At 43.6% G+C, this 20,140-nt stretch overlaps 1 long non-coding RNA gene across 8 annotated transcripts in view; it reads left to right on the forward strand.

Moving 5' to 3' along the window:
• LOC140611793 (uncharacterized) overlaps positions 1 to 20,140 on the forward strand; it is a 144,360-nt gene that overhangs the window by 20,617 nt on the left and 103,603 nt on the right. The window lies entirely within an intron of this gene.

Genomic DNA, 20,140 nt, shown 5'->3' on the forward strand with positions numbered 1-20,140 from the left:
GTTAAAATATTCCATGCTCATGGATTGGCAGAATTAATATTGTGAAAATGTCAATGTTACCCAGGGCGATTTACACGTTTAATGCAATCCCTATCAAAATACCATGGACTTTCTTCAGAGAGTTAGAACAAATTATTTTAAGATTTGTGTGGAATCAGAAAAGACCCCGAATAGCCAGGGGAATTTTAACAATGAAAACCATATCTGGGGGCATCGCAATGCCAGATTTCAGGTTGTACTACAAAGCTGTGGTCATCAAGACAGTGTGGTACTGGCACAAAAACAGACACATAGATCAATGGAACAGAATAGAGAACCCGGAAGTGGTCCCTGAACTTTATGGTCAACCTATATTCGATAAATGAGGAAAGACTATCCACTGGAAAAAAGACAGTCTCTTCAATAAATGGTGCTGGGAAAATTGGACATCCACATGCAGAAGAATGAAACTAGACCACTCTCTTTCACCATACACAAAGATAAACTCAAAATGGATGAAAGATCTAAATATGAGACAAGATTCCATCAAAATCCTAGAGGAGAACACAGGCAACACCCTTTTTGAACTCGGCCACAGTAACTTCTTGCAAGATACATCCACGAAGGCAAAAGAAACAAAAGCAAAAATGAACTATTGGGACTTCATCAAGATAAGAAGCTTTTGCACAGCAAAGGATACAGTCAACAAAACTCAAAGACAACCTACAGAATGGGAGAAGATACTTGCAAATGACGTTTCAGAGAAAGGGCTAGTTTCCAAGATCTATAAAGAACTTATTAAACTCAACACCAAAGAAACAAACAATCCAATCATGAAATGGGCAAAAGACATGAAGAGAAATCTCACAGAGGAAGACATAGACATGGCCAACATGCACATGAGAAAATGCTCGCATCACTTGCCATCAGGGAAATACAAATCAAAACCACAATGAGATACCACCTCACACCAGTGAGAATGGGGAAAATTAACAAGATAGGAAACCACAAATGTTGGAGAGGATGCGGAGAAAAGGGAACCCTCTTGCGCTGTTGGTGGGAATGTGAACTGGTGCAGCCACTCTGGAAAACTGTGTGGAGGTTCCTCAAAGAGTTAAAAATAGACCTGCCCTGCGACCCAGAAATTGCACTGTTTGGGATTTACCCCAAAGATACAGATGCAATGAAACGCCGGGACACCTGCACCCCGATGTTTATAGCAGCAATGGCCACAATAGCCAAACTGTGGAAGGAGCCTCGGTGTCCAACGAAAGATGAATGGATAAAGAAGATGTGGTTTATGTATACAATGGAATATTCCTCAGCCATTAGAAACGACAAATACCCACCATTTGCTTCGACATGGAAGGAACTGGAGGGTATTATGCTGAGTGAAATTAGTCAATTGGAGAAGAACAAACATTATATGGTCTCATTCATTTGGGGAATATAAAAAACATTCCATTGGCCATGTCTATGTGTTCCTGTGTAAGATTTCTGTTCATGTCTTCTGCCCGTTTCATGACTGGATTTTTTGTTTCTTTGGTGTTGCGTTTAATAAGTTCTTTATAGATGTGACTGAGCTTTTTTTATCTCAGGCTTGTATAACTAAATTCAAAACTCCAAATTTTAGGGACTCTTGTTGTGTGGATACATGCTACTCCTCCCATTGAAGGGTTTTGCTCTGTATCCTTCTGCCTTTTGCTGGACCTTTCCCAGGAGAGTAATCATACAACCCCACGGTGGTTCACAGTTTATGGGGACACAGAGGATAGCTCGTAGACTCGCTGTTCTTAGCTGGCTTCCCAGCTCCTATGCCTGGGAACTCTGCTGCACTCAGGCACCATCTGTTCTTGTGAGCCAGGGATCCTGAGGTCATTTTTTGACACCTGATATTCCACTCCACTTCACCACAAGAGCACCTTTATGCCAGGCACATCCCCCGCTGTAGCAGACTCCTAAAAGTTCTGCTTTTGCACTCCACTGCTTATAATGCTTTGTGGCAGCCTCCTTCAGCAGGGTCCCTCTTCTCCGCCATACCCTTAGCTCTATCATACCAGATTCAAGTCTCCACACCTCCTACCTTTGAAACCATAGTTACTTTTGTATTGGTAAACTTGCAGCATTTGCTTTCTTAGATATCCAGTTGATTTCTCGGGTGTTCAGAATGATTTGATAGCTATCTAGTTGTATTCAAAAGATGAGATGAACTTACTTCTCTGCTATCTTAACTCTCCTCTGTCCTGCTTGATGCTTTAAATTCTACTTCAGACATCTTATTCTGTACTGATGAAATCTCTGGCTGTTTCTTCATGTTCTTTCTTTTGGGGTGAATTTCTCTGTCTTGTCATTTTGTCCAGAATAAAAAGAAAGGTGGATCCTAGGTGTGTTTTGGTCTGTTAAAAGAAGCTAGATCCAGGGGGCACCTGGGTGGCTCAGTGTTTGAGCATCTGCCTTTGGCTCAGGTCGTGATCCCAGGGTCCTGGGATAGAGTCCCATATTGGGCTCCCCACATGGACCCTACTTCTCCCTCTGCCTATGTCTCTGCCTTTCTTTGTGTGTCTCCCATGAATAAATGAATAAAATCTTAAACAAAAGAAGCTAGATACAAAACAATTTTTAAATAAAAAATAAAAATAAAATGAAATTAAAACTAATAAAAATTGTAATAATAAAGTTAAAAGGGAAGGTTGATCCTATTTCCCCTAGAGCTGAAGCTTCGAAGCACTCTATGGTCAGTTGGCTTGGTTCTAGCCAGGGGTTTGTGCTAGTCCTCTGGGGGAGGGGTCTGTTGCACTGATTCTGAGTTGGACTTGCCCCAGGGGAGATGCACCTGCAGGGTGCAGTGGGGCTGAGCTCCATGTAAATGTCTCCAGACTCCACAACATGGCGCTGTGCTGCTCTCTGATGTTGGTCAGCACTGATGGCAGGGTGAGAGCCCTGGAGTGGGGATTTCCTGCCTGCTACTCTTCTGGAAGCCCTCACAGAAAAGCCAATAGTCATGTCTCTTGTGTTTCCTGTTTCTGTCAGATCCCCAACTTCACTGTGCCTGTATCTGAGCTGCCTGCCTGCCAGGTGACAGAGTACTTTGTGTTTTATCTCAGGTGTGTGGCTTGGTTTCAAAAATCCAAAGTTTAGAGATCTGTGCAGTGCCGACCAGTGTGATCCTCTTGGGGAGGGTCTTGCTATGCTGTGGCCATTGGCCAGTTTGTCCAGAAATCTGTATAACCACGCAGCAGTTCAGGTTTATGGTGAAGCACAGCAGAAAGCCAGCAGCAAGGTTCTCTGTCCTCAAACAGCATCCCCGATTCTGTTAGGGAACGGGCAGCTCAGTGGCTCTGGCCAAATCTTTTGCCCAGAAAGGTCATATCCCCTCTCCCAAATGCACTCCAAGCAATGGAGCTGCTTCTCCTCATGTGACCCAGGGGACCCTCAGACCAAACTGCTCACTCCCACGTCTCTGTCCTCCTTCCCCACCAGAGCACTGCAGAGCTCACCAGGTGTGACCCTGGTAGAGTCACAGACCTCTGAAAATTCTCTGTACCCCGCTGTTTATGAAAACTTGTGGTAGTTTACCCTTCTCATTTTCCTAGTCAGTGGATTTGGGGGACAGTTTTTCTTGGGCAATTCCCTGCACTGCACTTCTGCTCTTTCTCTCTTCCTTTCTCCCTTGCTCCTCTCTCTGCCATCAGGGCTCCCTCCTCATCGTAACACCCATCGTAGCTCTTCTCTACCCAAATCAACTCTCCACAGCTCCTACCTTCCCAAAACAGTGTTTTTAGTCTAGTTGTGGATTTTTACTCTTTCAGTCCTCAGATCAATTTCTTGGGTGTTCAGAATGATTTGATATTTATCTAGCTGTGTTTGATGGAGGAGGCAGGCTAGGGTCTTCCTACTCCTTTGCCATCTTAACTCCACCCCTGGGTTCTATTAAATCTCCTAGTTATGTTTAGTGCACATATTCTTGTCTACTTTTTGTTGGTTGTGGTTTCAATGGCAGCCGAATTTTCAGAACCTTGGACATGATATTTTATTCTGATTGATTTATCTGGTGCTGATGGGGCTCCTGCTGGTCCACAGTGGTACTTTGTTTGCGGGGGTGGGGTTGGGGTAGGGGTTTGTCCAGATTGAGAGTTTGGAAGACTCAAGTCTCTGAGGACAGAGAAGTTTCTCTGATAGTGTGTTTTTTGGGTGGGGTCCATCTGTGTGCAGGGCTGGAGTGTACCTCCTGAGCTGTGCACTTACTGTGCCTGTGGATGCCCCCAAATACCTGATGTCTTTGGGTCAGAAAGTAGAATTTCAGGTCTGTTGAGGGAGGCAAAGAAGCTTTCAGGGCTAGACCACTCACTGTGGCAGAATGCTTCTTGCTCCTGCTACTCAGCTGCCTCCATGCCTCTTGGCAGGTGGGTGGGGTGAGGAGAGGAATCTCAGGCCCATGTGTGCAAAGATGATTTTGGGGTCCCTGCTTTTTGCAGTGTTTCCCCCCTAGTGGTCTCAGTTTCTCCCAGTCAAGGAGGGGAGTCTCTGGCTCAAGGGCACAAAGAGGCCTCTTTGCCTAGGTCATTTGTTGTAGTGGAAGCCTTGCTTGCACTTCCTGTCCCTCATCCCTGCCCCTTGGCCCTCTAGTGTGGAGGATAGTCTCAGGCTCCCAGGCATGAAGAGATTTTCTGGACTGGGCTACTTGTTGTAATTGGACCACTCATGCTGGTGCCTCCAAGATACCCCAGTATATCTCAGAGTTGGAGAGTCCCAACCATTTATTGTCATTGGGAGTCCTGATTGATTCCTTTGCTGGTGGTGCTGGGCTGGCTCAGTGGTGTTGGAGGGATTCCTGTTCCAACTAGAGGAAGCCTGAGCCTTCCTGTGCCATCTTGTCATACTAGGTTGGGAGTTGGGAAAGAAATGTCAGGCCTGCATTGTCTTCTGTTGGGAGGAGGGATATAAGATGCCCTATGTTGTGTTCTAGTCCTAGTTTGGGTTCCTAAGCTAGTTTTCATTTCTCTTTCCATCTTTCAGAGTTCTCCTTGGTTGCTTTTTGTTATTTCCAGGGTTTGTAATTATATTCAGAGGGGAGAAGCAGGAAGAAACGGCTCCGTGCCATCTAGTCCAGACTGGTAGTTTTCTTGTCTTTTTGTTAAAATTTTTTTAAAATATTGAGTATATTTGTTACTTGATGTTACATTAATTTCAGGTGTGCAGTGTAATGATTCAACTTCTTTATATGTTATAGTGTGCTCACCACAAGTGTAGCTGCCACCTGTCGCCCTACAATGTTATCACAGTACCATTGACTATATTCCATACACTCTATCTTTATTCCTGTGACCTATTCATTCCATAACTGGAGAACCTCTATCTCTCACTGCACACATTTTGCGCATCCTCTGGCAGTCATCAGTTTTTTTCTCTGTTATTTATAGGTCTAATTCTGCTGTTTGTTCGTTTGTTCTGTATTTTAGATTCCACATGTAAGTGAAATCACAGGGTATTTGTCTTTCTCATTCAGACTTATTTCAGTCAGTATCATACCCCCTGGGTCTATCCATGTGAATGGCAAGTTCTCATTCCTTTTCATGGCTGAATATACTCCATCTTCCTTATCCATTCATCTATCGGGGGGCCCTTTGGTTGCTTCCATATCTTGGCTATTTAAAAAAATTTTTGAGTATAGTTGACATGCTATGTTACACTTGTTTCCCATGTACAAAACAGTGATTTCACAGCTCTACATGATGCTGTGCTCACCACAAGGGTAGCTACCATCAGTCATGTGCAGTATTATTACAACATCATTGACCATTTCCTATGCTAGACTTCTCATTCCCATGATTTACTCATTTCATAGCTGGAAGCCTGTATGTCACACTCACCTTCACCCATTTTCTTGCCTTTTAAAAAAATGTATATGTATTTTTATCTCTTGCTCTTTCTATTGTATTAATAAATTTTTTTTAACCCTCTTCCTTCTCTGACTTGGAAATTATACATTCTAGTGCTTGCTCTTAAGTCTGCATACCAGGCTTAATAAAGTCAAATTTTCTTCCTCACTGACACTGGATTCTTAAAATGTTTACCGTCCATCACCTCCATCCATTCTTACCTATCATTGTCCAGTAAGTTTAGCTCCTTCTTTTTATATCCATCTTCATTCTGATTATATTTCTCAGATCTTTCTTTTGGTTTACTATTTTTCTCTTCAAGTTATCGAATTTACTACTGAACCCATCCATTTGGATATTCAATTTAAATTAATATAGTTTTCATTTTAGGAAGTTCTATTTGTGTTTCTTTCAAAACGCTGTACTTAAAAAAATTGTGTTATCTTTATGTTCCTGGGTACTCTGTAGATATTACTACTTAAGCCTCTAATTAACTAGGTTCAAAACCCCTCAACCCACTAACTGGGCAGTCACAGCATCAGCTTATATACTTCAGGGTATAGACTTTAGCTTTTCTTTTGTTTCTGGCATATAAAGACCTGTCTTATTTCTTATGAGCTCAGTTATGCATTTAAAAATTGTTATTCTTAATGTAGTACTTCTTGAATTTTGTTGTAGAAAGGGTTTGAGTGTTATTTCAGTCCACCATCTTATAAGACTTGGGAATCAGTATATTATATTCGTCTGAGGAAACTGTGTCCATAACAGGGAAATGACTTGGCCAATATCAACCAGCAAGTCAATTGCAGAACTTGAGTAAGAACTCATATCTTGGGACACCTGGGAGGGTCAGTGGTTGAGCATCTGCCTTTGGCCCAGGGCATGATTCCAGGATCCAGGATCGAGTCCCACATCAGGCTCCTTGCAGGGAGCCTGCTTTTCCCTCTGCCTATGTTTCTGCCTCTCTCTCTGTGTGTCTCTCATGAGTAAATAAATAAAATCTTTTTAAAAAAAGAACTCATATCTCTTATATAATACATAAAATAATGTTTTAATTTTGGGGCCATTGAGACTCAAAGGCTTAGTTTCCCAACAGTGAGTAACTGGGCCAATCACTTTAAGCATTCATGGTTTATAATATATTATCCATCCATCCATCCATCCATCCATCCAGTATTGCCTTCAATAGGTGTTTGTGGCATGCTGGTCATGTGCCTGGCTGTGTTAGTGCTGGAGATGTGGCAGTAGGGAAGCACTATCTCTGTTCTAAAGGAGTTCATACTGTGGTGTCAGAGAGAAAAGTAACTAGATGCCAGTGCAGGACTGGAAAGCCCAGAAGAGAGCTGAGCACCCAGGGGGAGCACTAAGTTTAAGGAGACAGTTGGAAGAAGGTGGTTTCAGGGTATGGTCACCCCAGATGTCATGACTGAGATGAGACCTTGAGTGTGGGTTTGAGGGGAGAGTTTTTTTTTTTTTTTACCTGAGCCGTGGCTTGCAGCTGCCTGGAGACCTGGCCTGTCCAGATAACTGCAGGCCCCTCAGTGATCTTAGTGAGGCTGAATCTCAGGGTAGATATGGGGAATAAATATCAAGAAGCAAAGTCAGGAAGGTCATTGAAAGCCATCAAAAATTTGGACTTTATCTTGAGATGATTAGGAGCTATTGAAGGGTGTAACAGAGGGGTGAGATTGGCTGAAGGGAAGGTCAAGAAGCTATTGGTGTAGGGTGAGGGGCCAACCAGGAGGCCACTGCAATAATCCCAGCCAGAGACAGTGGAGGTGAAAAGGGGCCAGGATGCAGCTGTCCCAGGAGACCGTGGGTCTGTGTCTGAGCATTGTCTCGACTTGTACTCAAGAGTGGGTGCCCATAGAGCACACATCTTCAGTTCACTCATCAAGTGCCTCCACACAGTAGGCCTGTCAGGCAGGTCAGTTTCTCTTCCTTTCTGCAGTGTCCTCCCAGTTGTCCCCACCAAGTGGAAAATGGGCCATGGGACTCTTCATTACCTACATAGACTGTCTGGCCTCAAAATTTTCCCCAAGATCCAGAAAGTGGTTACAGTGTGTGTGTGTGCGTGTGTGTGTGTGTGTGTGTGTGGCGGTTCAAATGCTTTCCTCAAGAGCACGGAACAAGTCCTTGTGCTGAGCCAGGTCAGCTCTGTCTGCGGACATAAACCTTTCTGCTGAGTAGGGCATGATTACACCAGGCACAGCTGTGGGCTGCTGGCTCCCTACTCCTCTGTAAGGCTCACTCTACCTCTTTCTGTCCCATGTCGTGACTGCCCAGGCTCAACACTCCCTTCTGTGGCAGAAATACCTGTTATTGTTTTACCTGGGTATCTGAAGTTAGGGCCTCTCAAAGAAGGCAAGATACAAACGATGGATGCCCTCATTGGCTGTGCAATGAGGGACTATCACCCCCAGGTGCTGGGAGCCCTTCCACTAGCCCATAAAAAGCATAAAAAGATGGTTCAGGCATATGAAATTGTCTACAGTGAAAACAGATAAATTAACTGATGTTTATGCTTGTGCTCATTGAAGCTCCAAAGACAACTTGTGTGAAAAGTCACCACCTAAATTGTGGAAGAGGAAGAATCGAGATTAATTGAAACAGTAAATCAACATTATGTGTGTGAGGGAGAATACATTTCCAGCACATTTTTCACCAGCTCACCAAAGCAGGACTGTTTAGCATGCTGATTTACAAATAGAAATGGGAATGACTAGGACATCAGATTGCTTCGATGTGCTACCAAGTAAAAGGATTTCTCGGAAAAGTTCACTCTTTGGGGTTTGACTGTGGAGTCAGGCCATCTGTATTGGGTGAGGTCCCACTTTCCCTAGTTCTGTTGGCCTGAAGCTATACAGGGCTGTGCTCTGGCCAGCTGGACAAGCAGGCCAGTGGCAAATGCAGGGCCCCCAAAATATTATTTCACTGAGAAGGACTTCAGTGGTAGATGGTAGATAAGGATTAACATATGCTGTGCTAGCATTACCCATTGGGTTTTTTCCCTTAAGAATTTAAGACTATCTAACAGGCTCAATCTGTGCATTTACTGCCTGTCTCATCTCATTAGCATATAAGCCCCACAAGGGCGAAGGGATTGTTTCATGCCCTGCCTCATCACTAGGCCTAGATAGATCTGGCACATGATCTATCGCTACTGCATGAGCGTTTGTTGACTGAGTGACAGAGCCCAGCTCCCGGTGCGGGAACCTGCCCTGTCCACTGCTGTGTTCTGCTGAGCATACTCTGCTCTCACTACAGAGCCTGCATGCCTGCGTGAGGCCAATTTCATGATGTCACTCCACAGGCATTATGGGATATGTCTTGCTGTGAGCATCACGTTGGCTGAGAAGAAAAGAGGAGCCAGAAAAGAGAAGGCATGAATTCCTTGATCGCCCTATCTTTCTGGAGTGGGTGCTGAAGCCAGGATGCTGATTTGTTCCAGTGGAGGGAGCCCTGCCCTGCGGATCTTCCTCCTGTAGGGCATGTGTAAGAGCAGCCTTCCCAGTGGGCATAAACAGATGTGTTTGGCATTGAGTGGTCTGGGTTTGGGGTGTCAGCTATTTATAGGAGCTGCCCAGCACTTGGACACTGTGGTCCTACAGACAGCTAGCTGAGCTTGGCTAGTCTTCTACCACTGAGATTGGAAGGCGCCTGCTCCTACCTGGTTCATTGTTTGGGCAACCTAAAGGGAGCCCTAAGGTTATTTTTGGAAAATCTCTCTCATTGCACCACATTTTATGCCAAGGAAACAGGCACAGAGGGTTGGATAATTCGCTCAATGCCATATGCCTGCCAAAGTGGCAGATATAAAGACAGATTTGACTCCTAAGACCATTGCCCATTGACGTCCCACTGACTCATCCTGCCCAGACTCTTACAAGCTGCTAAGCAGTCTGGGGGAGGTGACCCTGGGCATCAGCACTGGGCTACCTCTGGAGGCCCTTGTGTTTGTGGTCTGGACTCACAGGTGGTTGAGTCTCCTGAGGGGGGCAGGCAGGAATGGAAGGGAGTGGCCTTTGTTAGGGTCTGCTGAGTGCCCAGGGTTTGTTTGCTTATATTTTATATATTATATATTTTTTATTGCCCGGGGTTCTTTTTAAAAACATGGTTTTTTTTATTGGAGTTCAATTTGCCAACATATGGCATAACACCCAGTGCTCATCCTGCCAAGTGCCCCCCTCAGTGCCCGTCACCCAGTCACCCCAACCCCCTGCCCACCTCCCTTTCCACCACCCATTGTACGTTTCCCAGAGTTAGGTGTCTCTCATGTTTTGTCACCCTCACTGATATTTTCACTCATTTTCTCTCCTTTCCCCTTTATTCCCCTTCACTAATTTTTATATTCCCCAAATGAATGAGACCATATAATGTTTGTCCTTCTCTGATTGACTTACTTCACTCAGCATAATACCCTCCAGTTCCATTCACATCAAAGCAAATGATGGGTATTTGTTGTTTCTAATGGCTGAGGAATATTCCATTGTGTACATAGACCACATCTTTATCCATTCATCCTTCATGGATACCAAGGCTCCTTCCACAGTTTGGCTATTGTGGACACTGTTGCTATAAACACTGGGGTGCATGTGCCCCTTTGAATCATTGTTTGTATCCTTTGAATAAATACCTAGTAGTGCAATTGCTGAGTCTTAGGGTAGCTCTATTTTTATCTTCTAGATATAAACCTCCACACTGTTTTCCGGAATGGCCGCACCAGTTTGCATTCCCACCAATAGTGTAAGAGGGCTCCCCTTTCTCTGCATCCTCACCAACATCTTTTTCCTGAGTTGTTTATTTTAGCCATTCTCACTGTTGTAAAGCAGTATCTCACTGTGGTTTTGATTGGTATGTTTCTCTGATGACAAGTGATGTTGAGCTTTTTTTCATGTGTCTTTTGGCCATTTGCATGTCTTCTTTGGAGAAATGTCTTCATATCATGTGCCCATTTCTTGACTGGATTTGTTGTTTTTTAGGTGTTGAGTTTGATAAGTTCTTTCTGGATGTTGGATATTAGCCTTTTATCTGATAAGACATTTGAAAATATCTTCTCCTATTCTGTAGGTTGCCTTTTAGGTTTGTTGACTGTTTTCTTTACTGTGCAAAAGCGTTTTATTTTGATGAAGTCCCAAGAGTTTATACCTCTCACATATACTCTTAAACTCTCATATTCACACACACTCACTCTCACACACTCTCACACTTGTCTGAGGAAAACCCCTTTCACTAATTGGTGGAAGCCCACCTGCTCTCTCCTTCCTCATGTACAGGATGCAGCTGCACATTGGGAGTACCCAGGAGCTTCTTTTAGAATGAATATTCTCAAGTGTACAGAAATGTACCTACCATCTGGCTTCAACGATTGTTAACATTTTGTCACTTTTGCTTAAGAATAATTATTTTTGCCTGAGTATTTGACAATTTACTCCTACCTCCCCCATGTCTGTCTCCATCACTGCCTCTCACATTATGGATTCAGATTTTTCATTATTGTTTGTTTTTTTTTAAATTATTTATTTATTTGAGAGAGAGCTCAATTTACTCCTACCTCCCCCATGTCTGTCTCCATCACTGCCTCTCACATTATGGATTCAGATTTTTCATTATTGTTTGTTTTTTTTTTTAAATTATTTATTTATTTGAGAGAGAGCTAGAGTTGGCAAGAGAAAGATAGAAAAGGAGCAGGGGGATGGGCAAAGGGAGAGGGAGAAGCAGACTCCCTGCTTAGCAGGGAGCACAATGTGTGGCTTAATCCCAGAACTCCAGGATTATGACCTGAACTGAAGACAGACACTTAACTGACTGAGCCACCCAGGCACCCCTGTTTGTTTTATAATATATTATAATCATTATTCTTTTAATGCTCATATTACTACAATTTTAGCCAGTTGCAGCCCTTTCAAGGTGCCTTCTGAGTCCTTTTGACTGAAGCATTTCCTTGGTTTCAGCCTAACAAAGCATGCCAGTATCATCTGTTCTTTCCCTGGCTCAGCTCCAGAGCCAGTCATTTCTTCAAGGAGCCCTGGTTTCTTTTGGTGAGGGGGTATTTAGAAACCAAAACTGCACTCTGAGTGTGATAATTCCTGCTGGGATATCAGTTTCTTGGCCCTTTCAGTGGGTAAGAGGTAGGAAACTTATTTTTTAAATCATGAGTTTGTATAAGTATTTTTATTTTTTAAAAGATTTTATTTATTTATTTAAGAGAGAGTAAGAGAGAGCAAGCACAGTGCGGAGGAGATGCAGAGGGGAGGGGAGAAGAAGGGGAAATGAATCTCAAGCAGACTCTGTGCTGAATGTGGAGTCCAATGTGGGGCTTGATCCCACAACCCTGAGATCATGACCAGAGCCAAAACCGGGAGTTGGATGCTTAATCTAATGAACCACCTAGGTACCCTTAAATTAATATCTTAAATTCCAATTTCACATTGCACCTTTTTTACTTTTTAAAAATATTTGTATCTTTTTTCCTCTTAATTTCATTTCTAATTGTATTAACAGAAATGTCTCCTTTTGTTTCACACCCTGGTCTTGACCCTGTTTACCTGGTCTTGACAATTGTCTGCCCATTGTTCACTCTGCCACTGGGGCCCCACTAAGCCCAATTTTCAGGAGAACACCATTTCCCCAGCACCCAGCAACCCTGTTGACTCTCCAAGTCGAGCCCACAGGATTTTTCTGTTCACCATGAGAAAAGTGGCAAGTCTGGAGATTAGGGCAGTAACAAAAGTTAAATTGTGGAGAAATTGCAAAAACTCCAGTCTGTGGTCTTCTCTAAAAGACACTGACTATTATTCTAAAAGGCACACTAAGGCAGCTGCAGAAATGGGAATATAACATCTATGTGCTCTTGTCTTTCTTTTTTTTAATAATAAATTTATTTTTTATTGGTGCTCAATTTGCCAACATACAGAATAACACACAGTGCTCATCCCGTCAAGTGCCCCCCTCAGTGCCCATCACCCAGTCACCCCCCACCCCCCACCCTCAACCCTTCCACCACCCCTAGTTCGTTTCCCAGAGTTAGGAGTCTTTATTTTCTGTCTCCCTTTCTGATATTTCCTACCCATTTCTTATCCCTTTCTATTCCCCAAATGAATGAGAACATATAATGCTTGTCCTTCTCCGATTGACTTACTTCACTCAGCATAATACCCTCCAGTTCCATCCACGTTGAAACAAATGGTTGGTATTTGTCATTACTAATGGCTGAGTAATATTCCATTGTATACATAGACCACATCTTCTTTATCCATTCATCATTCGATGGACACCGAGGCTCCTTCAACACTTTGGCTATTGTGGATATTGCTGCTATAAACATCGGGGTGCAGGTGTCCCGGCATTTCATTGCATCTGTATCTTTGGGGTAAATCCCCAACAGTGCAATTGCTGGGTCGTAGGGCAGGTCTATTCGTGACTCTTTGAGGAACCTCCACACAGTTTTCCAGAGTGGCTGCACCAGTTCACATTCCCACCAACAGTGTAAGAGGGTTCCCTTTTCTTTTTCCTTTTTTTTTAAAGATTTTATTTATTTATTCATGATAGTCACAGAGAGAGAGAGAGAGAGAGAGAGAGAGAGGCAGAGACACAGGCAGAGGGAGAAGCAGGCTCCATGCAGGGAGCCCGACGTGGGATTCGATCCCGAGTCTCCAGGATCGTGCCCCCGGCCAAAGGCAGGCATTAAACCGCTGTGCCACCCAGGGATCCCGAGGGTTCCCTTTTCTAAGCATCCCCTCCAACATTTGTTGTTTCCTGCCTTGTTAATTTTCCCCATTCTCACAGGTGTGAGGTGTATCTCATTGTGGTTTTTTTTAATAAATTAATTTTTTATTGGTGTTCAATTTACCAACATACAGAATAACACCCAGTGCTCATCCCGTCAAGTGCCCACCTCAGTGCCCGTCACCCATAATCCCTACCCCCCGCCCTCCTCCCCTTCCACCACCCCTAGTTCGTTTCCCAGAGTTAGGAGTCTTTATGTTCTGTCTCCCTTTCTGATATTTCCCACACATTTCTTCTCCCTTCCTTTATATTCCCTTTCACTATTATTTATATTCCCCAAATGAATGAGAACATACACTGTTTGTCCTTCTCCGATTGACTTACTTCACTCAGCATAATACCCTCCAGTTCCATCCACGTTGAAGCAAATGGTGGGTATTTGTCATTTCTAATGGCTGAGGAATATTCCATTGTATACATAGACCACATCTTCTTTATCCACTCATCTTTTGATGGACACCGAGGTTCCTTCCACAGTTTGGCTACTGTGGACATTGCTGCTATAAACATCGGGGTGCAGGTATTCCAGCATTTCATTGCATCTGAATCTTTGGGGTAAATCCCCAACCGTGCAATTGCTGGGTCATAGGGCAGGTCCATTTTTAGCTCTTTGAGGAACCTCCACACAATTTTCCAGAGTGGCTGCACCATTTCACATTCCCACCAACAGTGTAAGAGGGTTCCCTTTTCTCTGCATCCTCTCCAACATTTGTGGTTTCCTGCCTTGTTGATTTTCCCCATGCTCACTGGTGTGAGGTGGGATCTCATTGTGGTTTTGATTTGCATTTCCCTGATGGCAAGTGATGCAGAGCATTTTCACATGTGCATGTTGGCCATGTCTATGTCTTCCTCTGTGAGATTTCTCTTCATGTCTTTTGCCCATTTCTGATTGGATTGTTTGTTTCTTTGGTGTTGAGTTTAAGAAGTTCTTTATAGATCTTGGAAACTAGCCCTTTATCTGATACGTCATTTGCAAATATCTTCTCCCATTCTGTAGGTTGTCTTTTAGTTCTGTTGACTGTATCCTTTGCTGTGCAAAAGCTTCTTATCTTGATGAAGTCCCAATAGTTCATTTTTGCTTTTGTTTCTTTTGCCTTCGTGGATGTATCTTGCAAGAAGTTACTGTGGCTGAGTTCATAAAGGGTGTTGCCTGTGTTCTCCTCTAGGATTTTGATGGAATCTTGTCTCACATTTAGATCTTTCATCCATTTTGAGTTTATATTTGTGTATGGAGCAACAGAATGGTCTAGTTTCATTCTTCTCCATGTTGCTGTCCAATTTTCCCAGCACCATTTATTGAAGAGACTGTCTTTCTTCCAGTGGATAGTCTTTCCTCCTTTATCGAATATTAGTTGACCATAAAGTTCAGGGTCCACTTCTGGATTCTCTATTCTGTTCCATTGATCTATGTGTCTATTTTTCTGCCAGTACCACACTGTCTTGATGACCAGAGCTTTGTAGTACAACCTGAAATCTGGCATTGTGATGCCCCCAGCTATGGTTTTCTTTTTTAAAATTCTCCTGGCTATTCGGGTCTTTCTGATTCCACACAAATCTTAAAATAATTTGTTCTAACTCTCTGAAGAAAGTCCATGGTATTTTGATAGGGATTGCATTAAATGTGTAAATTGCCCTGGGTAAGATTGACATTTTCACAATATTAATTCTGCCAATCCATGAGCATGGAATATTTTTCCATCTATTTGTGTCTTCCTCAATTTCTTTCAGAAGTGTTCTATAGTTTTTAGGGTATAGGTCCTTAACCTCTTTGGTTAGGTTTTTTTGCTAAGAATCTTATGCTTTTGGGTGCAATTGTAAATGGGATTGACTCCTTAATATCTCTTTCTTCAGCCTCATTGTTAGTGTATAGAAATGCTATTGATCTGGGTATTGATTTTGTATCCTGCCACGCTGCCAAATTGCTGTATGAGTTCTAGCAATCTTGGGGTGGAGGCTTTTGGGTATTCTATGTAGAGTATCATGTCATCGGCGAAGAGGAAGAGTTTGACTTCTTCTTTGCCAATTTGAATGCCTTTAATGTCTTTTTGTTGTCTGATTGCTGAGACTAGGAATTCCAGTACTATGTTGAATAGCAGTGGTGAGAGTGGACATCCCTGTCTTGTTCCTGATCTTAGGGGAAAGGCTCCCAGTGCTTCCCCATTGAGAATGATATTTGCTGTGGGCTTTTCATAGATGGCTTTTAAGATGTCGAGGAATGTTCCCTCTATCCCTACACTCTGAAGAGTTTTGATCAGGAATGGATGCTGTATTTTGTCAAATGCTTTCTCTGCATCTAATGAGAGGATCATATGGTTTCTGGTTTTTCTCTTGCTGATATGATGAATCACATTGATTGTTTTACGGGTGTTGAACCAGCCTTGTGTCTCGGGGATAAATCCTACTTGGTCATGGTGAATAATTTTCTTAAAATGCTGTTGGATCCTATTGGCTAGTATCTTGTTGAGAATTTTTGCATCCATGTTCATCAGGGATATTGGTCTGTAATTCTCCTTTTTGATGGAGTCTTTGTCTGGTTTTGGAATTAGGTGATGCTGGCCTCATAGAACGAATTTGGAAGTACTCCATCTCTTTCTATCTCTTCAAACAGCTTTAGTAGAATAGGTATGGTTTCTTCTTTAAACGTTTGATGGAATTCCCCTGGGAAGCCATCTGGCCCTGGACTTTTGTGTCTTGGGAGTTTTTTGATGCCTGCTTCAATTTCCTCCCTGGTTATTGGCCTGTTCAGGTTTTCTATTTCTTCCTGTTCCCGTTTTGGTAGTTTGTGGCTTTCCAGGAATGTGTCCATTTCTTCTAGATTGCCTAATTTATTGGCGTGTACCTGTTCATAATACGTTTTTAAAATCGTTTGTATTTCCTTGGTGTTGATAGTGATCTCTCCTTTCTCATTCATGATTTTATTAATTTGAGTCTTCTCTCTCTTCTTTTTAATAAGGCTGGCTAATGGTTTATCTATCTTATTAATTCTTTCAAAGAACCAACTCCTGGTTCTGTTGATCTGTTCCAAAGTTCTTCTGGTCTCGATTTCGTTGAGTTCTGCTCAAATCTTTATTAACTCTCTTCTTCTGCTGGGTGTAGGATCTGTATGCTGTTTTTTCTCTAGCTCCTTTATGTGTAAGGTTAGCTTTTGTATTTGAGTTCTTTCCAGTTTTTGAATGGATGCTTGTATTGCGATGTATTTCCCCCGTAGGACTGCTTTTGCTGCATCCCAAAGATTTTGAACGGTTGTATCTTCATTCTCATTAATTTCCATGAATCTTTTTAATTCTTCCTTAATTTCCTGGTTGACCCTTTCATCTTTTAGCAGGATGGTCCTTAACCTCCACATTTTTGAGGTCCTTCCAAACTTCTTGTTGTGATTTAGTTCTAATTTCAAGGCATTATGGTCTGAGAATATGCAAGGAACGATCCCAGTTTTTTGGTATCGGTTCAAACCCGATTTGTGACCCAGTATGTGATCTATTCTGGAGAAAGTTCCATGTGCACTTGAGAAGAATGTGTATCCAGTTGAGTTTGGATGTAAAGTTCTGTAGATATCTGTGAAATCCATCTGGTCCAGTGTATCATTTAAAGCTCTCGTTTCTTTGGAGATGTTGTGCTTAGAAGACCTATAGAGTAAAGAAAGAGCTAGATTGAAGTCACCAAGTATAAGTGTATTATTATCTAACTATTTCTTCACTTTGGTTATTAATTGATTTAAATATTTGGCAGCTCCCACATTCGGGGCATATATATTGAGGACTGTTAAGTCCTCTTGTTGGAAAGATCCTTTAAGTATGATATAGTGTCCCTCTTCATCCCTCACTACAGTCTTCGGGGTAAATTTTAGTTTATCTGATATAAGGATGGCTACCCCTGCTTTCTTTTGAGGACCATTTGAATGGAAATGGTTCTCCAACCTTTTATTTTCAGGCTGTAGGTGTCCTTCTGTCTAAAATGTGTCTCTTATAGACAGCAGATAGATGGGTCCTGCTTTTTTATCCAGTCTGAAACCCTGTCCCTTTTGATGGGGTCATTAAGCCCGTTCATGTTCAGAGTTACTATTGAGAGATATGAGTTTAGTGTCATCATGATATCTATTCAGTCCCTGTTTTTGTGGATTGTTCCACTGGACTTCTTCTTAAAGGGGAATTTTAAGAGTCCCCCTTAAAATTTCTTGCAGAGAAGGTTTGGAGGTCACATATTCTTTCAGTTCCTGCCTGTCTTGGAAGCTCTGTATCTCTCCTTCCATTTTGAATGAGAGCCTTGCTGGATAAAGTATTCTTGGTTGCATGTTCTTCTCATTTAGGACCCTGAATACATCTTGCCAGCCCTTTCTGGCCTTCCAGGTCCCTGGAGAGGTTTGCTGTTACCCTAATAGTCCTCCCCATAAAAGTCTTTCTTGTCTCTTGCTGCTTTAAGGATCTTCTCTTTATCTTTGGAATTTGCAAGGTTAACTATTAAATGTCAAGGTGTTGAACGGTTTTTATTGATTTTAGGGGGGGATCTCTCTATTTCCTGGATCTGAATGCCTTTTCCTTTCCCAGATTAGGAAAGTTTTCAGCTATGATTTGTTCAAATACATATTCTGGACCTCTGTCCCTTTCGGTGCCCTTGGGAACCCCAATTAAATGTATGTTTTTCTTCCTCAGGCTGTCGTTTATTTCCCTCAATCTATCTTCATGGTCTTTTAATTGTCTCTCTCTTTTTTCTTCAGTTTCCCTCTTTGCCATCAAATTGTCTTCTATGTCACTCACTCATCGTTAGGATTTCTAGTTTGGATTGCGTCTCATTCAATTGATTTTTAATTTCTGCCTGATTGGATCTAAATTCTGCAGTCATGAAGTCTCTTGAGTCCTTTATGCTTTTTTCTAGAGCCACAAGTAGCTTTATACAGCGTTTCTGAATTGGCTTTCTGACACTGAATTGTAATCCAGATTTTGTAACTCTGTGGGAGAGAGGACTGTTTCTGCTTCTTTCTTTTGAGGTGAACTTTTCCTTCTAGTCATTTTGCTCAGTGCAGAGTGGCCAAAAGCAAGTTGTATTGGGAAAAGGAGAAAAAGAGAGGAGAGAAAGAAGGAAAGAAAAGAGAAAAAGAAAACAGAAAAAAGGAAGAAAAAAAGGAAAAAAGAAGAAAAAGAGAAAGAAAAAGAAAGGTGGGAGAAAAAGGTGGTGGAAGCAATCAGAAAAAAAAAAAAAAAAAAAACACGGCGGAGTACCTTCTGATTCTGTATACTTTAAGTCCCTTGACTTCCCCTGGAACTGGTCCGTCCAGTGGCCTTCTGGGGGAGGGGCCTGTTGTGCTGATTTTCAGGTGTGAGCACTTGGGGGAGCTCCTTGCCCCTGCCTGGTGCAGGGCTCAGTGGGGGTTGTTCACGGCCTGAGGCCGCAGGAGGAACAACCCCAGTGGCGGGGCAGCTCTGCAGCCCTGGATTCAGCTCCCGCAGTAACCACAGAGCTCAACGTCTGCAGGGCCTGGAGGCACCGGGGCGGGGCCGCTGATCTGCTCAGCTCGGGGCAGGAGCGTCCTCGCTGTCCTGGGCCCTCCCGGCCTCTGCCTGTCCCGGGGGAGGCTGGACCCTGGGCTGTGTCCCGGCGCCCTGTGCTCCGGTGCCTGCGCTGTTGGATTCGCTCCCGCCCCGCAGCCCCCTCCGCGGAGCCGCCCCCGAGCCCCTCCGAGCTGCTCCGGGTCCCGCCGGGTCCCCCGTGCGCGCTGCAGCCCTTAGGGAGCTCGGCGCACTCTCCCGGGGCGCAGGTGCCTGTTAGTGTCCCCGGGAGCCCGAGGGCATCCCCGCCCTCCTGGGTCCTCCTCCACCTCCCTGGAGCCCCTTTCCGCCCGGGAAGGTTGGTGCAGCTCCTGCGTCTCCGGGACGGGGCTCTCCTGTCCTGGGGACACTCGCCCCGGCCTCAGCCCGGCTCCTCGCGGGGCCCCTCCCCCTTGGAGGCCTTTGTTTCTTTACTTCTTTTTCCCCGTCTTCCTACCTTGATAGAAGCGCGAACTCTTCTCACTGTAGCATTCCAGCTGGTCTCTCTTTAAATCTCAGGCCAAATTCGTAGGTTTCAGGATGATTTGAAGGTTATCTAGGTAATTTGGTGGGGACAGGTGACTTGGGGACCCTACTCTTCTGCCATCTTGCCCCTCCCTCCGCATTGTGGTTTTGGTTTGTATTTCCCTGATGGCAAGTGATGCGGAGCATTTTCTCATGTGCGTGTTGGCCATGTGAATGTCTTCCTCTGTGAGAAATCTGTTCTTGACTTTCTTTAAACTGTTCAAACTTATATAATTCTTCAATAACTCAGATTACTTTTTTTAAAGATTTTATTTATTTATTTATGAGAGAGAGAGAGAGTGAGGCAGAGACAGGCAGAGGGAGAAGCAGGCTCCACACAGGGAGCCCAACGTGGGACTCAATCTCGGGTCTCCAGACCTGGAACCTGGCGATCTCTGCCAGACCTGGAACATGGTGGCTGACCTAGTTATTGTGGCTGACAGGGAC

Source organism: Canis lupus, chromosome 20 (genome assembly GCF_048164855.1).
Source record: "Canis lupus baileyi chromosome 20, mCanLup2.hap1, whole genome shotgun sequence".
In the NCBI taxonomy this organism is placed as follows: Eukaryota; Metazoa; Chordata; class Mammalia; order Carnivora; family Canidae; genus Canis; species Canis lupus.